The 19,226-nt window shown below is 30.8% G+C and overlaps 1 long non-coding RNA gene across 1 annotated transcript in view; it reads right to left on the bottom strand.

Annotated features, from left to right (window-relative positions):
* Positions 1-1,389: 1,389 nt before the first annotated feature.
* LOC136035262 (uncharacterized) overlaps positions 1,390-19,226 on the bottom strand; it is a 95,228-nt gene continuing 77,391 nt past the window's right edge. Inside the window, exon 2 of the long non-coding RNA XR_010619379.1 lies at positions 1,390-1,695. This is a non-coding gene — a long non-coding RNA (uncharacterized LOC136035262). The remainder of the gene's footprint in view (positions 1,696-19,226) is intronic.

Here is a 19,226-nt window from a genome sequence, read left to right as displayed (position 1 = left end):
TCCCTCTTCAGTTATTGATAGACCACTCGTATCTCGAAACTTGGCTGATGAACCTTTACAGAATCAATTGATCGAGATACTAGCGATTCCAGTGCCAAGATTAATAATTTGGTTTACCCAAACCATTCCCATGGGTGATAAAACACCGTCAATACTTCATAAAAACAATTCAATAGGTATGATTTTTAATACTAACTGACCCACCAGAGAAAAATGAACTTGTTGACAAACAGAAAGCGGAGAAAAAGACGAACAAGTTTAAACCAAAAGCCAGAAAAATAAAAGACTACAACCAAAAAGAGTTCAGGCTTAAAAATAAGTCATAGAGCCAATCAGACCGTGAAACCAAAGAATTTAACTTTCAGCTAGATGATGAAAGTTCTGACGGTTCACTTTATTGTGAAAAGTCTATAACGTTCGAAGCACTAGATTCTCACAATATTGGTGATTTCTTACTGATAAGGTTTTCTATCGGTAAAGGATTATAAAGAGAAGTCTTCTACTGTGGTACGACCCTAAAAATCATTGAAGATGAAATTGAAGTAAGTTTCTTAAACAAACACGGGAATGAATTCTCGTTTCCAGAGATTTAAGACATCGCCTACGTCTGCAAGCTTGGCTTGGTGGCCAAGTTCCATTTTTTTTTGTATTTGAGCCGATTGCTTTTTCTACTTTTATAAATAACTAGCTGTTGGGATGGCGCTTCGCGCCACCCCAACACCTAGTTGGTGGGGACGCTTCGCGCCCCCCCAAGCCCCCCCGCGCGCGTAAGTCGTTACGCGCCATAATAGTTACGCGCCATTGTAGTTGTGTCCCTATGTCCCACCTGTGAATATAGATATATATATATATATATATATATATATATATATATATATATATATATATATATATATATATATATATATATATATATATATATATATATATATATATATATATATATATATATATATATATATATATATATATATATATATATATATATATATATATATATATATATATATATATATATATATATATATATATATGGTTTTAACTACGTAAAACTTGCGAATATACAACATTCTTTGCTGTCCCATTGTCTTTGCATATAAATAGATTGTCAGGTTTACCGACTCTTGAACATGCAACATATAATGGTCCATGGGAAAACAATCTGTATTCAGATCTATACCTCATGATTCTAATGATTGCCCTTGAGCTTTGTTGATGGTGATTGCTAATCGACCATTCCCTGTCCCGGTGTCCCGGTCGTCATTTATATCCCCCTGTTTCCCCCGGTGTCCCCGTTGTAGTTGTGTCCCTGTGTCCCGGTCGTCATTTATATTCCCTGTGTCCCGGTCGTCATTTGTATCCCGGTGTCCCGGTCTGTATATACATTCGTTTTTTAGTTTTGTTTTTCTCCTTTATTTTTTTCCTTTTTTTTTCTTTTTTAGTTTATTTAGATTTTTAGATTTTTTAGTTTTTTTATTAGTTTTTAGTTTTTTTTTCTTTTTAGTTTTTTTGTAGTTTTTACCTTCTTTTTAGTTTTGTTAGTTTTTTTTTTTTACTTATGTCCTGGTCGTCATTTATACTCCCTGTGTCCCGGTGCTTTGTTGATTGCTAATCGAACATTCCTTTTGTCCTGGTCGCTTTCTCTTTGAGTGTCGTCATTTATTTTTTTTCTTTTTTAGTTCTTTTAGTTTTTACCTTTTTTAGTTTTTTTTATTTTTAGATGAAAATTTTTTTTAGTTTTTCCTTTTTTTCTTTTTAGTTTTTTATTGGTTTTTACCTTTATTTCAGCTTATTTTTCAGTTTTTTCCTTTTTTTTTATTTTTTATTTTTTTTAGTTTTTTACCTTTTTTTAGTTTTTTTAGTTTTTTTAGTTTTTTAGCTTTTTTACTTTTTTTATTAGTTTTTAGTTTTTTTTGTAGTTTTTGCCTTTTTTTAGTTTTTTCAGTTTTTTTTTAGTTTTTTATTGGTTTTTACCTTTATTTTAGCTTATTTTTCAGTTTTTTCCTTTTTTTTAGTTTTTTTTAGTTTTTAGTTTTTTTAGTTTTTTACCTTTTTTTAGTTTTTTTAGTTTTTTTAGTTTTTTAGCTTTTTTATTTTTTTTATTAGTTTTTAGTTTTTTTTGTAGTTTTTGCCTTTTTTTAGTTTTTTTAGTTTTTTAGCTTTTTTATTTTTTTTTCGAACATTCCTTTTGTCCTGGTCGCTTTCTCTTTGAGTGTCGTCATTTATTTTTTTCTTTTTTAGTTCTTTTAGTTTTTACCTTTTTTAGTTTTTTTTATTTTTAGATGAAAATTTTTTTTAGTTTTTTCCTTTTTTTCTTTTTAGTTTTTTATTGGTTTTTACCTTTATTTTAGCTTATTTTTCAGTTTTTCCTTTTTTTTAGTTTTTTTTTTATTTTTTATTTTTTTTAGTTTTTTACCTTTTTTTAGTTTTTTTAGTTTTTTTAGTTTTTTAGCTTTTTTACTTTTTTTATTAGTTTTTAGTTTTTTTTGTAGTTTTTGCCTTTTTTTAGTTTTTGCAGTTTTTTTTTTAGTTTTTTATTGGTTTTTACCTTTATTTTAGCTTATTTTTCAGTTTTTTCCTTTTTTTTAGTTTTTTTTAGTTTTTAGTTTTTTTAGTTTTTTACCTTTTTTTTAGTTTTTTTAGTTTTTTTAGTTTTTTAGCTTTTTTATTTTTTTTATTAGTTTTTAGTTTTTTTTGTAGTTTTTGCCTTTTTTAGTTTTTTTAGTTTTTTAGCTTTTTTATTAGTTTTTAGTTTTTTTTGTAGTTTTTGCCTTTTTTTAGTTTTTTTAGTTTTTTAGCTTTTTTATTTTTTTATTAGTTTTTAGTTTTTTTTTGTAGTTTTTGCCTTTTTTTAGTTTTTTCAGTTTTGACCTCACCTGATCCAGTTTTTTCAGGTGACGTCACCTGATCCATCCACAGATCCACACACAGACAACTTATTTTTATATATATAGATAGATTGAATATTCATCCACTTCTGTATTTGAATAAATGAAACCCATTTTTAGCGTGTCTGAATTTACCCCAAGGAATGTCCTGAAGTCTCCCCACTGTTTGGGGTGACTTTGGACAAGAAAATACAGGAAAATATGATTTTCAAATTTGGTTAAATAAAGAAAAATATGAACAGAAGACCAAAGAAACTTCACTGCAAAATAAATTGTTTGAGCCTATGAAGTCATCAATTGGCAAAATAGGCTCATGAACAGAGTTTCCCGAAAGTAGCAGTCCGGGATAACCCCAGTCTCCCCTGCTCATACTCCGTACCTATATGTCATACCGGGACACAAATGACGACCAGGACAGAGGGAATATAAATGACGACCAGGACACAGGGACACAACTACAACGGGGATGCCGGGGGCACAGGGAGATATATAAATGACGACGGGGACACAAAGAATGTTCGATTAGCAATCACCATCAACAAAGCTCAAGGGCAATCGTTAGAAAAAAGCGGTATAGATCTGAATACGGATTGTTTTCCCATGGACAATTATTATGTTGTATGTTCAAGAGTTGATAAACCTGACAATCTATTTATATGGACAGACAATGGGACAGCAAAGAATGTTGTATATTCGCAAGTTTTACGTAGTTAAAAATATATATCTATATATATAAAAATAAGTTGTCTGTCTGTGGATGGATCAGGTGACGTCACCTGAAAAAACTGGATCAGGTGACGTCAAAACTGAAAAAACTAAAAAAAGGCAAAAACTACAAAAAAAACTAAAAACTAATAAAAAAGCTAAAAAACTAAAAAAACTAAAAAAAGGCAAAAACTACAAAAAACTAAAAACTAATAAAAAAAAATAAAAAAGCTAAAAAACTAAAAAAACTAAAAAACTGTAAAAAACTAAAAAAACTAAAAACTAAAAAAAACTAAAAAAAAGGAAAAAACTGAAAAATAAGCTAAAATAAAGGTAAAAACCAATAAAAAACTAAAAAAAAAACTGAAAAAACTAAAAAAAGGCAAAAAATACAAAAAAACTAAAAACTAATAAAAAAAGTAAAAAAGCTAAAAAACTAAAAAAACTAAAAAAAACTAAAAAAAGGTAAAAAACTAAAAAAAAATAAAAAATAAAAAAAAACTAAAAAAAGGAAAAAACTGAAAAATAAGCTAAAATAAAGGTAAAAACCAATAAAAAACTAAAAAGAAAAAAAGGAAAAAACTAAAAAAAATTTTCATCTAAAAAACTAAAAAAAACTAAAAAAGGTAAAAACTAAAAGAACTAAAAAAGAAAAAAATAAATGACGACACTCAAAGAGAAAGCGACCAGGACAAAAGGAATGTTCGATTAGCAATCAACAAAGCACCGGGACACAGGGAGTATAAATGACGACCAGGACATAAGTAAAAAAAAAACTAACAAAACTAAAAAGAAAGTAAAAACTACAAAAAAACTAAAAAGAAAAAAACTAAAAAAAGGCAAAAACTACAAAAAAAACTAAAAACTAATAAAAAAGCTAAAAAACTAAAAAAACTAAAAAAAGGCAAAAACTACAAAAAAAACTAAAAACTAATAAAAAAAATAAAAAAGCTAAAAAACTAAAAAAACTAAAAAAACTAAAAAAAGGTAAAAAACTAAAAAAACTAAAAACTAAAAAAAAACTAAAAAAAAGGAAAAAACTGAAAAATAAGCTAAAATAAAGGCAAAAACTACAAAAAAAAACTAAAAACTAATAAAAAAAATAAAAAAGCTAAAAAACTAAAAAAACAAAAAAAAGGCAAAAACTACAAAAAAAACTAAAAACTAATAAAAAAGCTAAAAAACTAAAAAAACTAAAAAAAGGCAAAAACTACAAAAAACTAAAAACTAATAAAAAAAAATAAAAAAGCTAAAAAACTAAAAAAAGGTAAAAAACTAAAAAAACTAAAAACTAAAAAAAACTAAAAAAAAGGAAAAAACTGAAAAATAAGCTAAAATAAAGGTAAAAACCAATAAAAAACTAAAAAAAAACTGAAAAAACTAAAAAAAGGCAAAAACTACAAAAAAACTAAAAACTAATAAAAAAAGTAAAAAATCTAAAAAACTAAAAAAACTAAAAAAAACTAAAAAAAGGTAAAAAACTAAAAAAAACTAAAAAATAAAAAAAAACTAAAAAAAGGAAAAAACTGAAAAATAAGCTAAAATAAAGGTAAAAACCAATAAAAAACTAAAAAGAAAAAAAAGAAAAAACTAAAAAAAATTTTCATCTAAAAAACTAAAAAAAACTAAAAAAGGTAAAAACTAAAAGAACTAAAAAAGAAAAAAATAAATGACGACACTCAAAGAGAAAGCGACCAGGACAAAAGGAATGTTCGATTAGCAATCAACAAAGCACCGGGACACAGGGAGTATAAATGACGACCAGGACATAAGTAAAAAAAAAACTAACAAAACTAAAAATAAAGTAAAAACTACAAAAAAACTAAAAAGAAAAAAACTAAAAAAAGGCAAAAACTACAAAAAAAACTAAAACTAATAAAAAAGCTAAAAAACTAAAAAAACTAAAAAAAGGCAAAAACTACAAAAAAAACTAAAAACTAATAAAAAAAATAAAAAAGCTAAAAAACTAAAAAAACTAAAAAAACTAAAAAAAGGTAAAAAACTAAAAAAACTAAAAACTAAAAAAAAACTAAAAAAAAGGAAAAAACTGAAAAATAAGCTAAAATAAAGGTAAAAACCAATAAAAAACTAAAAAAAAAACTGAAAAAACTAAAAAAAGGCAAAAACTACAAAAAAAACTAAAAACTAATAAAAAAAGTAAAAAAGCTAAAAAACTAAAAAAAATAAAAAAACTAAAAAAAGGTAAAAAACTAAAAAAAATAAAAAATAAAAAAAAACTAAAAAAAAGGAAAAAACTGAAAAATAAGCTAAAATAAAGGTAAAAACCAATAAAAAACTAAAAAGAAAAAAAGGAAAAAACTAAAAAAAAATTTCATCTAAAAAACTAAAAAAAACTAAAAAAGGTAAAAACTAAAAGAACTAAAAAAGAAAAAAATAAATGACGAGACAAAAGGAATGTTCGATTAGCAATCAACAAAGCACCGGGACACAGGGAGTATAAATGACGACCAGGACATAAGTAAAAAAAAAAACTAACAAAACTAAAAAGAAGGTAAAAACTACAAAAAAACTAAAAAGAAAAAAAAACTAAAAACTAATAAAAAAACTAAAAAATCTAAAAATCTAAATAAACTAAAAAAGAAAAAAAAGGAAAAAAATAAAGGAGAAAAACAAAACTAAAAAACGAATGTATATACAGACCGGGACACCGGGATACAAATGACGACCGGGACACAGGGAATATAAATGACGACCGGGACACAGGGACACAACTACAACGGGGACACCGGGGGAAACAGGGGGATATAAATGACGACCGGGACACCGGGACAGGGAATGGTCGATTAGCAATCACCATCAACAAAGCTCAAGGGCAATCATTAGAATCATGAGGTATAGATCTGAATACAGATTGTTTTCCCATGGACCATTATATGTTGCATGTTCAAGAGTCGGTAAACCTGACAATCTATTTATATGCAAAGACAATGGGACAGCAAAGAATGTTGTATATTCGCAAGTTTTACGTAGTTAAAACCATATATATATATATATATATATATATATATATATATATATATATATATATATATATATATATATATATATATATATATCTATATTCACAGGTGGGACATAGGGACACAACTACAATGGCGCGTAACTATTATGGCGCGTAACGACTTACGCGCGCGGGGGGGCTTGGGGGGGCGCGAAGCGCCCCCACCAACTAGGTGTTGGGGTGGCGCGAAGCGCCACCCCAACAGCTAGTATATATATATCTATCTATATTCACAGGTGGGGCACAGGGACACAACTACAATGGCACGAAACTAATATGTCACGTAACGACTTACGCGCGCGGGGGGGCTTCGGGGGATGCAAAGCGCCCCCACCAACTAGGTGTTGGGGTGGCACAAAGCGACACCCCAACAGCTAGTAATTTATAAAAGAGGCTACAACTGTTGTTCATTCTGCACTTACAGTAACACAACTATTTAAAAGTTGTGCCATCTGTTATCTTGCGAGAAAAATAATAACACATAATTGATGATAATTGAGTTTTGGAACAGACCTCCAGATAGGTGATTCAAATTTGAATTATAATTGAGAGTTTGACTTGCTACGTATAGTTTCTACTACGAAATAAGATAAATTTCCCCTAATAGTTGAGAAAAAGGATAAAAATTGAGTGAATATTACCTCACTTTTCTGGTCAAAATTAAACTTTGCCCACTTAAATGCTGAGCCCTCCAAATTAGACCATCTTTATTCCAGTTATTTATTTTTGGCGTGAAATTAGTCTGTTTTTTTAGTTAAACAAACCCACTGAAGCAGTAATGGCGTTGTCGAATAATCGGTCAAAGTCACTGTCAATTCTTAGGTAGGTAGGTAGGTATGTGTTTATTTCATCCAAAAACAACTACTAAAATTGTACTTACAATCAACAACATGTTGCTCAATTTAGGGACCTAAAATACCCCTGTTCAGCAGCAAAACAAAAATATATAAATGATATTCATTCAAAATCAAAGAAATACGCAAAAAAACAGACGATACACTATGCAATCTCCAAACATCCATCTCTCATCTTAAAAAAGGGATAAAATTACAATTTATTCAAAAAACAATTTTTATTCTTCCTTTAAATAACAATGATAGCATTTATGAGGCCATCTTGTTTACCTTTGCCTTTAATCACGCCGTTAATGGTCTGCCAAGTACCTTGCATTTTCCCTTTTTGTTCATTATATTTTTAAATGTAATATTTCCTTTTTTTTAGAACGTCTTAACTTATTCACTAAATTTTGTTGATAAATATATTCATTTTTTCCTTCTTCCTATGAGTCATTTACGCTTTTGAAGAAGCAAGCGTTACGAGCATTTATAGCTTCAACAACTTTCTCATCAATCCAGGGTTTTCAAAGGATGCTCATTCTTTTTTCTTAGTAACGTCAATCACTGTCAAAGCCAAACTCAAAATCATCTGTTGAAGAATCATTTGTTTCTTCAGAAGGATCAATATAGATATCCATTTCAGATAAATTCAAATTAATCATAGAAGTAAAATCATCTGTTTCTACAGAAGGACCCCTTCTAAGTGTCCTAGAAGGGATATAAATATCCATTTCAGATAAATATCCCTTTATTCCTAACTTTCAATATGTTCCACCCCTTTTGCCGAGTTTTCACGTGCAGCTACAAGTTTAGCTCTTTCGGTCTTTTCATTCCGAGTATAAGAAAATTCAATAAGATTTTCAATGCAGCATGACAAAACAGTATCTAGACGGCCAACTGATGTGTACTTAGCCCTGCACAGGGGGCAACCCCTTTTTTTCGATTTTGAAAGATGCAGGTTTGGCAGAATGGATGTAGACACGGCAGTCTAACTGGTTTAACTAATACCTCGAGGCAGATGCTGCAAGACAGTTCTGAACCGAAAAAGTCAATTTGTTTCTTCCTTAAGGTCTTGAACTTACGGTTCTTCCTAAGGTTCTTGAATCTTAACGGATTTGAGATTCAAGTATGGATATTTTCTGTTCCAGTAAGGATATCATCTGTTTAAGCTTTTCCACATATGCATCTGTAAGTTGACATTGAGATTCCAGTAAGGATATCATCTGTTTATTAAGCATTTCAATTTTTTCATTTTTTGTGGGGGGCATTTTTACTTCAAAACTGAAATTATCCATTGATGATATGAATAAACGCTATTTTTTAACTAAGTTACGCGCCATTGTAGTTGTGTCACTGTGTCCCACCTGTGATATATATATATATATATATATATATATATATATATATATATATATATATATATATATATATATATATATATATATATATATATATATATATATATATATATATATATATATATATATATATATATATATATATATATATATATATATATATATATATATATATATATATATATATCTATATATATAAAAATAAGTTGTCTGTGTGTGGATCTGTGGATGGATCAGGTGACGTCACCTGAAAAAACTGGATCAGGTGATAAAACTGAAAACTGAAAAAACTAAAAAAAGGCAAAAACTACAAAAAAAACTAAAAACTAATAAAAAAAATAAAAAAGCTAAAAAACTAAAAAAACTAAAAAAAGGCAAAAACTACAAAAAAAACTAAAAACTAATAAAAAAGCTAAAAAACTAAAAAAACTAAAAAAAGGCAAAAACTACAAAAAAAAACTAAAAACTAATAAAAAAAATAAAAAAGCTAAAAAACTAAAAAAACTAAAAAAACTAAAAAAAGGTAAAAACTAAAAAAATAAAAACTAAAAAAAGGCAAAAACTACAAAAAAACTAAAAACTAATAAAAAAAAGTAAAAAAGCTAAAAAACTAAAAAAACTAAAAAAACTAAAAAAAGGTAAAAAACTAAAAAAAAAATAAAAAATAAAAAAAATAAAAAAAAGGAAAAAACTGAAAAATAAGCTAAAATAAAGGTAAAACTGAAAAATAAGCTAAAATAAAGGTAAAAACCAATAAAAAACTAAAAAAAAAAACTGAAAAACTAAAAAAAGGCAAAAACTACAAAAAAAACTAAAAACTAATAAAAAAAAGTAAAAAAAGCTAAAAAAACTAAAAAAACTAAAAAAACTAAAAAAAGGTAAAAAACTAAAAAAATAAAAAATAAAAAAAAACTAAAAAAAGGAAAAAACTGAAAAATAAGCTAAAATAAAGGTAAAAACCAATAAAAAACTAAAAAAAAACTGAAAAAACTAAAAAAAGGCAAAAACTACAAAAAAACTAAAAACTAATAAAAAAAGTAAAAAAGCTAAAAAACTAAAAAAACTAAAAAAACTAAAAAAAGGTAAAAAACTAAAAAAAAATAAAAAATAAAAAAAACTAAAAAAAAGGAAAAAACTGAAAAATAAGCTAAAATAAAGGTAAAACTGAAAAATAAGCTAAAATAAAGGTAAAAACCAATAAAAAACTAAAAAAAAAACTGAAAAACTAAAAAAAGGCAAAAACTACAAAAAAAAACTAAAAACTAATAAAAAAAGTAAAAAAAGCTAAAAAACTAAAAAAACTAAAAAAACTAAAAAAAGGTAAAAAACTAAAAAAAATAAAAAATAAAAAAAAACTAAAAAAAGGAAAAAACTGAAAAATAAGCTAAAATAAAGGTAAAAACCAATAAAAAACTAAAAAGAAAAAAGGAAAAAACTAAAAAAAATTTCATCTAAAAAACTAAAAAAACTAAAAAAGGTAAAAACTAAAAGAACTAAAAAAGAAAAAAATAAATGACGAGACTCAAAGAGAAAGCGACCAGGACAAAAGGAATTTTCGATTAGCAATCAACAAAGCACCGGGACACAGGGAGTATAAATGACGACCAGGACATAAGTAAAAAAAAAACTAACAAAACTAAAAAGAAGGTAAAAACTACAAAAAAACTAAAAAGAAAAAAAAACTAAAAACTAATAAAAAAACTAAAAAATCTAAAAATCTAAATAAACTAAAAAAGAAAAAAAAAGGAAAAAAATAAAGGAGAAAAACAAAACTAAAAAATGAATGTATATACAGACCGGGACACCGGGATACAAATGACGACCGGGACACAGGGAATATAAATGACGACCGGGACACAGGGACACAACTACAACGGGGACACCGGGAGAAACAGGGGGATATAAATGACGACCGGGACACCGGGACAGGGAATGGTCGATTAGCAATCACCATCAACAAAGCTCAAGGGCAATCATTAGAATCATGAGGTATAGATCTGAATACAGATTGTTTTCCCATGGACCATTATATGTTGCATGTTCAAGAGTTGGTAAACCTGACAATCTATTTATATGCAAAGACAATGGGACAGCAAAGAATGTTGTATATTCGCAAGTTTTACGTAGTTAAAACCATATTTATGGGCACACGTAAAAATATTAAAATTAACTACAAATATGCGTGTCCGATTGCAAAACGATGACTCTGGTCAAACATTTTCAGATCAATTGCTGGCAATTGGAAACGGAAAGCTCCCAGCAGCCTCAATTTCAGGACGTATACAACTACCTGCTGATTTCTGTAATTTAGTGCCGTCCAAAAATGAATTGATTGAAAAAGTATTTCCGAATATTCTAAAAAATTATAAAAATAATAAATGGCTAAGTGAAAGAGCGATTCTCGCACCCAAAAATATTGACGTCCACGAAATCAACAATATTGTTTTGACCAAGATTCGAGACCAGGCAGTCCTTTACAAGTCAGTCGACACAGTTTTGGAACCAAATGAAGCGGTTAATTATCCATCTGAATTTTTAAATTCCATAGATCTTTCAGGGTTTCCACCACACGTGCTACAACTAAAAATAGGCGTACCAATAATACTTTTAAGAAATATCAAGCCACCAAAGCTTTGCAATGGCACGCGACTTGCCGTAAAAAAAAACAATGGAAAACCTAATCGAGGCCACAATCTTGACAGGGCCTTTTGAGGGTGAGGCTGTTCTTATTCCTCGCATTCCAACAGCTAGTATATATATATATATATATATATATATATATATATATATATATATATATATATATATATATATATATATACTAGCTGTTGGGGTGGCGCTTCGCGCTACTCCAACACCTAGTTGGTGGGGGCGCTTCACGCCCCCCAAGCCCCCCCCCCGCGCGCGTAAGTCGTTACGCGCCATTGTAGTTATGTCCCTGTGTCCCACCTGTGAATATATATATATATATATATATATATATATATATATATATATATATATATATATATATATATATATATATATATATATATATATATATATATATATATATATATATGTTTTTAACTACGTAAAACTTGCGAATATACAACATTCTTCGATGTCCCATTGTCTGTGCATATAAATAGATTTTCAGGTTTACCGACTCTTGAACATGCAACATATAATTGTCCATGGGAAAAACAATCCGTATTCAGATCTATATCTCATGATTCTAATGATTGCCCTTGAGTTTTGTTGATGGTGATTGCTAATCGAACATTCCCTGTGTCGCCGTTGTCATTTATATATCCCCCTGTACCCCCCGGCGTCCCCGTTGTAGTTGTGTCCCTGTGTCCCGGTCGTCATTTTTGTCCCGGTGTCCAAGTCTGTAATTTCTCTTTGAGTGTCCCGGTCGTCATTTATATTCCCTGTGTCCCGGTGTCCCGGTCATCATTTGTGTCCCGGTGTCCTGGTCTGTATATAAAGTCGTTTTTGAATTGGTTTTTTTTTATTTTTTAGTTTTTTACCTTTTTTTAGTTTTTTTTCGTTACACCTCAAGATTCTAATGATTACCCTTGAGCTTTGTTGATGGTGATTGCTAATCGAACAATCCCTGTGTCCCCGTCGTCATTTATATATCCCCCTGTGCCCCCCGACGTCCCTGTTGTAGTTGTGTCCCTGTGTCCTGGTCGTCATTTATATTCCCTGTGTCCCGGTGTCCCAGTTTGTAATTTCTCTTTGAGTGTCCCGGTCGTCATTTATATTCCCTGTGTCCCGGTGTCCCGGTCGTCATTTGTGTCCCGGTGTCCCGGTCCGTAATTTCTATTCGAACGATCCCTGTGTCCCGATCGTCATTTATATATCCCGCCTGTGCCCCCTTCGTCCCCGTTGTAGTTGTGTCCCTGTGTCCCGGTCGTCATTTATATTCCCTGTGTCCTGGTCGTGATTTGTGTCCAGGTTTCCCAGTCTGTAATTTCTCTTTGAGGTTCCCGGTCGTCATTTATATTCCCTGTGTCCCGGTTGTCATTTGTGTCCCGGTGTCCCGGTATGTAATTTCATCAGTTGACAAACATGACGTTAGTCGACAAACAACTTCATGACGCATACAGCTCAATCCTTAAAATGACGTCAGTCGACTAACATGACGTCAGTAGACACACAAACATGACGTCACTCGACAGACACACACACACACAGACAACTTATTTTTATATATATATAGATATATATATATATATATATATATATATATATATATATATATATATATATATATGTAAATAAGTTGTCTGTCTGTTATGTCTGTTACACTATGTCTGTTACGCCAGATTATTTTTAATCTATATATAAAAATAAGTTGTATGTATTTTTGTGTTGAGGGTTTAAATGTAAAAACTGGGTATTGCATAAATATTTCGAAATATTTTGGTAATAGATTAATGTAATTTGAAAACCTTAAAAAAGATACTTAAATTTTGAGGTTTATAATAAATTGTTGAGTTTTAGCAAGCTTGGCACGTGAAGATTTTTTTAACTGTCAATGTTAGAATGAACATTGACATATTGAAAAACATTGAAAAAGATAGAAAGTTACCAAATCCTACAACAGAAGAAACAGCCGAGGAAGCTGCTCAAAGAGTTAATGCCAAAAGGCTTGCGGCTAAAGAACGCAAAACCAGGCAATTAGATGAAGATCAACCTGGACAGCGAGAGTCAAAACGTATCAAAACTGAAAATGATAGCGATGATGATTGGGTTTGGGATTTTGACTTGGATAAGGTCATCAATGCCTATCAGATTTTAGTTAAAAAAACAAAGGTTCGGTGATATGTATTTACGTCTGAAAAATAAAGAAGAAAAAGATAACTGAAACTAAAAATATAAAAACTGGGAATTGCATAAATATTTCAAAATATTTTACAATAGATTAAAGTAATTCGAAAACCTTAAAATAGATACTTAAAATTTTGGGGTTTATTATAAATAGTTGAGCTTGTATATATATATATATATATATATATATATATATATATATATATATATATATATATATATATATATATATATATATATATATATATATATATATATATATATATATATATATATATATATATATATATATATATATATATATATATATATATATAAAAATAAGTTGTCTGTCTGTCTGTCTGTGGATCAGGTGACATTAATTTGGTTAATAATATACCATTTAAAACACCAAAATGAACATGCTGGAGTAGTCACTCGGTGAGAGAGGGTGTCAGAACGGAGAATGAAGGTCCCAGGTTCAAATCCTGGTTAGGCTAAAAAAGGTAAAAAACTAAAAACTAAAAAAAAAACTGAAAAAACTAAAAAAAGGCAAAAACTACAAAAAAAACTAAAAACTAATAAAAAAAATAAAAAAGCTAAAAAACTAAAAAAACTAAAAAAACTAAAAAACTTAAAAAAAAGAAAAAACTGAAAAATAGAAGAGAAAAAGAAAACTAATAAAATTAAGAATAAAAATAAAAAAAAATAAAAAAGATAAAAACTAAAAAAAAAAGTAAAAAGAAAAGCAATCAACAAAGCACCGGGACACAGGGAGTATAAATGACGACCAGGACATAAGTAAAAAAAAACTAAAAAGATAAAAAACGAATGTATATACAGACCGGGACACCGGGATACAAATGACGACCGGGACACAGGGAATATAAATGACGACCGGGACACAGGGACACAACTACAACGGGGATGCCGGGGGGCACAGGGGGATATAAATGACGACCGGGACACCGGGACACAAGGTATATAAATGACGCCCGGGACACTCAAAGAGAAATCACAGACTGGGACACCGGGACACAAATGACGACCGGGACACAGGGAATATAAATGACGACCGGGACAGGGACATAACTACAAAGGGGACGCCGGGGTGCACAGGGGGATATAACGATGGCGACTCAGGGAATGGTCGATTAGCAATCACCATCAACAAAGCTCAAGGGCAATCATTAGAATCATGAGGTATAGATCTGAATACGGATTGTTTTCCCATGGACCATTATATGTTGCATGTTCAAGAGTCGGTAAACCTGACAATCTATTTATATGCACAGACAATGGGACAGCAAAGAATGTTGTATATTCGCAAGTTTTACGTAATTAAAAACATATATATATATATATATATATATATATATATATATATATATATATATATATATATATATATATATATATATATATATATATATATATATATATATATATATATATATATATATATATATATATATATATATATATATCTATCTATATTCACAGGTGGGACACAGGGACACAACTACAATGGCGCGTAACTAATATGGCGCGTAACGACTTACGCGCGCGGGGGGGCTTGGGGGGGGGGGGGGTAGGCGCGAAGCGCCCCCACCAACTAGGTGTTGGGGTGGCGCGAAGCGCCACCCCAACAGCTAGTATCTATATATATAAAAATAAGTTGTCTGTCTGTCTGTGGATCAGGTGACGTCATGTTTCTGTGTCGACTGACGTCATGTTTTCGACTGACGAAATTACAGACCGGGACATCAGGACACAAATGACGACCGGGACACCGGCACATAGGGAATATAAATGACGACCGAGACACAAGGAATGTTCGATTAGCAATCACCATCAACAAAGCACCGGGACACAAATGACGACCGGGACACAGGGAGTATAAATGACGACCAGGACATAAGTAAAAAAAAATTAAAAACTAATAAAAAAGGTAAAAACTACAAAAAAAAAGAAAAAAAAACTAAAAACTAATAAAAAACTAAAAAAGCTAAAAAGCTAAAAAAAAATGATAAAGGAAAAAAAATAAAAAATAAAGGAGAAAAACAAAACTAAAAAAAGAAAAAAAAACTAAAAAAAGGTAAAAAACTAAAATCTAAAAACAGACCAATTCAAAAACGAATGTATATACAGACCGGGACACAAATGACGACCGGGACACCGGGACATGACGACCGGGACACAGGGATACAACTACAACAGGGACGCCGGGGGGCTCAGGGGGGTATATAAATGACAATGGCGACACAGGGAATCGTCGATTAGCAATCATCATCAACAAAGCTCAAGGGCAATCATTAGAATCATGAGGTATAGATCTGAATACGGATTGTTTTCCCATGGACCATTATATGTTGCATGTTCAAGAGTCGTTAAACCTGACATTCTATTTATATGCACAGACAATGGGACAGCAAAGAATGTTGTATATTCGCAAGTTTTACGTAGTTAAAAACATATATATATATATATATATATATATATATATATATATATATATATATATATATATATATATATATATATATATATATATATATATATATATATATATATATATATATATATATATATATATATATATATATATATATATATATATATTCACGGGTGGGACATAGGGACACAACTACAATGGCGCGTAACTAATATGGCACGTAACGACTTACGCGCGCGGGGGGGCTTGGGGGGAGGGGGATCAGACCCCCAACTAGGTGGGGATCTGATCCACAGACAGACAACTTATTTTTATATATATAGATAGATATCTATATATATATATATATATATATATATATATATATATATATATATATATATATATATATATATATATATATATATATATATGTTTGTATATATATGTTTTTAATTACGTAAAACTTACGAATATACAACATTCTTCGCTGTCCCATTGTCTGTGTATATAAATAGATTGTCAGGTTTATCGACTCTTGAACATGCAACATATAATTTTCCATGGAAAAACAATCCGTATTCAGATCAATACCACATTTTTCTAATGATTGCCCATGAGCTTTGTTGATGGTGATTGCTAATCGAATATTCCCTTTGTCCCCGTCGTCATTTATATATCCCCCCTGTGCCCTTCCGGCATCCCCGTTGTAGTTGTGTCCCTGTGTCCCGGTCGTCATTTATATTCCCTGTATCCCGGTCGTCATTTGTGCCCTGGTGTCTCGTTTTGTAATTTCTCTTTGAGTATCCCGGTCGTCATCTATGAGGTATAGATCTGAATACGGATTGTTTTTCCCATGGACAATTATATAATGCATGTTCAAGAGTCGGTAAACCTGAAAATCTATTTATATGCACAGACTATGGGACAGCGAAGAATGTTGTATATTCGCAAGTCTTACAGACATATATCTATATATATAAAAATAAGTTGTTTGTCTGTCTGTCGACTGACGTCATGTTTGTGTGTCGACTGACGTCATGTTTGTCGACTGACGTCATTGTAAGGATTGAGCTGTATGTCGTCATGAAGTTGTTTGTCGTCTGACGTCATGTTTGTCGACTAACGAAACTACAGACCGGGACACCAGGACACAAATGACGTGTTATGTCTGTTATAACGTAATTGAGGCAACAATCTTGACAGGGCCTTTTGAGGGTGAGGCTTTTCTTATTCCACGCATTCTCATGATTCCAATGGATCTGCCTTTTCAACCTAAAAGATTGCAATTCCCAATTTGATTAGCATATTTAGTTTTCAGTCCAGAACCACTAAAGCTATTATGTAAATATCAAAAATATTTATGTTGTCTGAGCAATAATTTTTAGTTTCTATTTCAAAATAGAAAATTACCTGACAATTTTAGAATTATATCTATCTATATATATAAAAATAAGTTGTCTGTCTGTGGATCAGGTGACGTCATGTTTCTGTGTCGACTGGCGTCATGAAGTTAGTTGTCGTCATTTTTGCTATGACGGTGACGTTATTAAAGATATTTAAGACATATATGTTCACGTAGAAATCTATTAATGTTTAAGTTTAAAATGACTGATGAACTTACAATGGCAAAAGCCGATGAAGATGCTCAAAGAGTCTATGCCAAAAAACTTGCTGCTGATAGAGAAAGTCAGAAAAGAAACCGTGCCGAGGAATCAAAAGAACAGCAAGGAAACAGGCTTGAGGCTAAAGAACGCAAAACCGCGCAGTTAGATGAAGATCCACCTGGACAGCGAGAGTCAAAACATATCAAAACTGAAAATGATAGCGATGATGATTGGGTTTGGGATTTTGACTTGGATAAGGTCATCAATGCCTACCAGATTTTAGTTAAAAAAACAAAGGTTCGGCGATATGTATTTCATAGTGAAGCTGAAAAATAAAGAAGAAAAAGAAAACTGAAAAAAGAAAAAATGTAAAAAACTAAAAAATACTAAAAAGAAAAAACACTCAAAGAGAAATTACAGACCGGGACACAAATGACGACCGGGACAGAGGGAATATAAATAACGACCGGGACACTCAAAGAGAAATTACAGACTGGGATACCGGGACACAAATGACGACCGGGACACGGGAAATATAAATGACGACCAGGACACAGGTATTTAAGAATATCGTTCAAAGACAAATTTTTAATTGTAAGAAGACCGTTGAAAGAGAAATTTCTAATTGTAAAATGACTGAAGAACCTACAATGGCAACACCCGAGGAAGCTGCTCAAAACGAATGTATTCAAGCCGAAGTAGCTGAGTTGGTAAAGCGTTAAGTTTCAGGTTCTAGGTCCGAGAGGCTCCAGGTTTGAACCTTGGCTTTAGCGTTATTACAAAGAAGAAAAAAAACTATAAAAGGTAAAAACTACAAAAAAACTAAAAAGAAAATATATATATATATATTTATATATATCATCTTTTCCACAAAAATAATAATTTAGTGCTTCTGTTTAAAAACAGCAATCGAATTGATGCCTCCTGATACGCAACTATCAAAAAAGTGGCAATCGTTGTGGTCGGTGATCAGTTCTTACCTCGAGATAATATTCTTTATAGGCGAAACAATCAGTTGACAAGAATTGTTTAAACTCATCGATGCTACGATGCCCTACAATATCCTGACGAATATAAATGACACCCGGGACACTCAAATAGAAATCACAGACTGGGACACCGGGACACAAATGACGACCGGGACACAGGGAATATAAATGACGACCCGGACACAGGGACACAACTACAACGGGGACGCCGGGGGGCACAAGGGGATATATAAATGACGACGGCAACAAAGGAAATGGTCGATTAGCAATCGCCATCAACAAAGTTCAAGGGCAATCAATAGAATCATGAGGTATAGATCTGAATACGGATTGTTTTCCCATGGACCATTATGCGTTGCATGTTCAAGAGTCGGTAAACCTGACAATCTATTTATATGCACAGACGATCTATATTCACAGGTGGGACATAGGGACACAACTACAATGGCGCGTAACTAATATGGCGCGTAACGACTTACGCGCGTGGGGGGCTTGGGATATATAAATGACGACTGGGACACAGGGATTGTTCGAAGAGAAATTACAGACCGGGACACCGGGACACAAATGACGACCGGGACACAGGGAAT

Source organism: Artemia franciscana, chromosome 14, assembly GCF_032884065.1.
Source record: "Artemia franciscana chromosome 14, ASM3288406v1, whole genome shotgun sequence".
NCBI lineage: Eukaryota > Metazoa > Arthropoda > Branchiopoda > Anostraca > Artemiidae > Artemia > Artemia franciscana.
The sequence above is the reverse complement of the archived record's forward strand: the minus strand, read 5'-3'. Positions and strand labels throughout refer to the sequence as shown.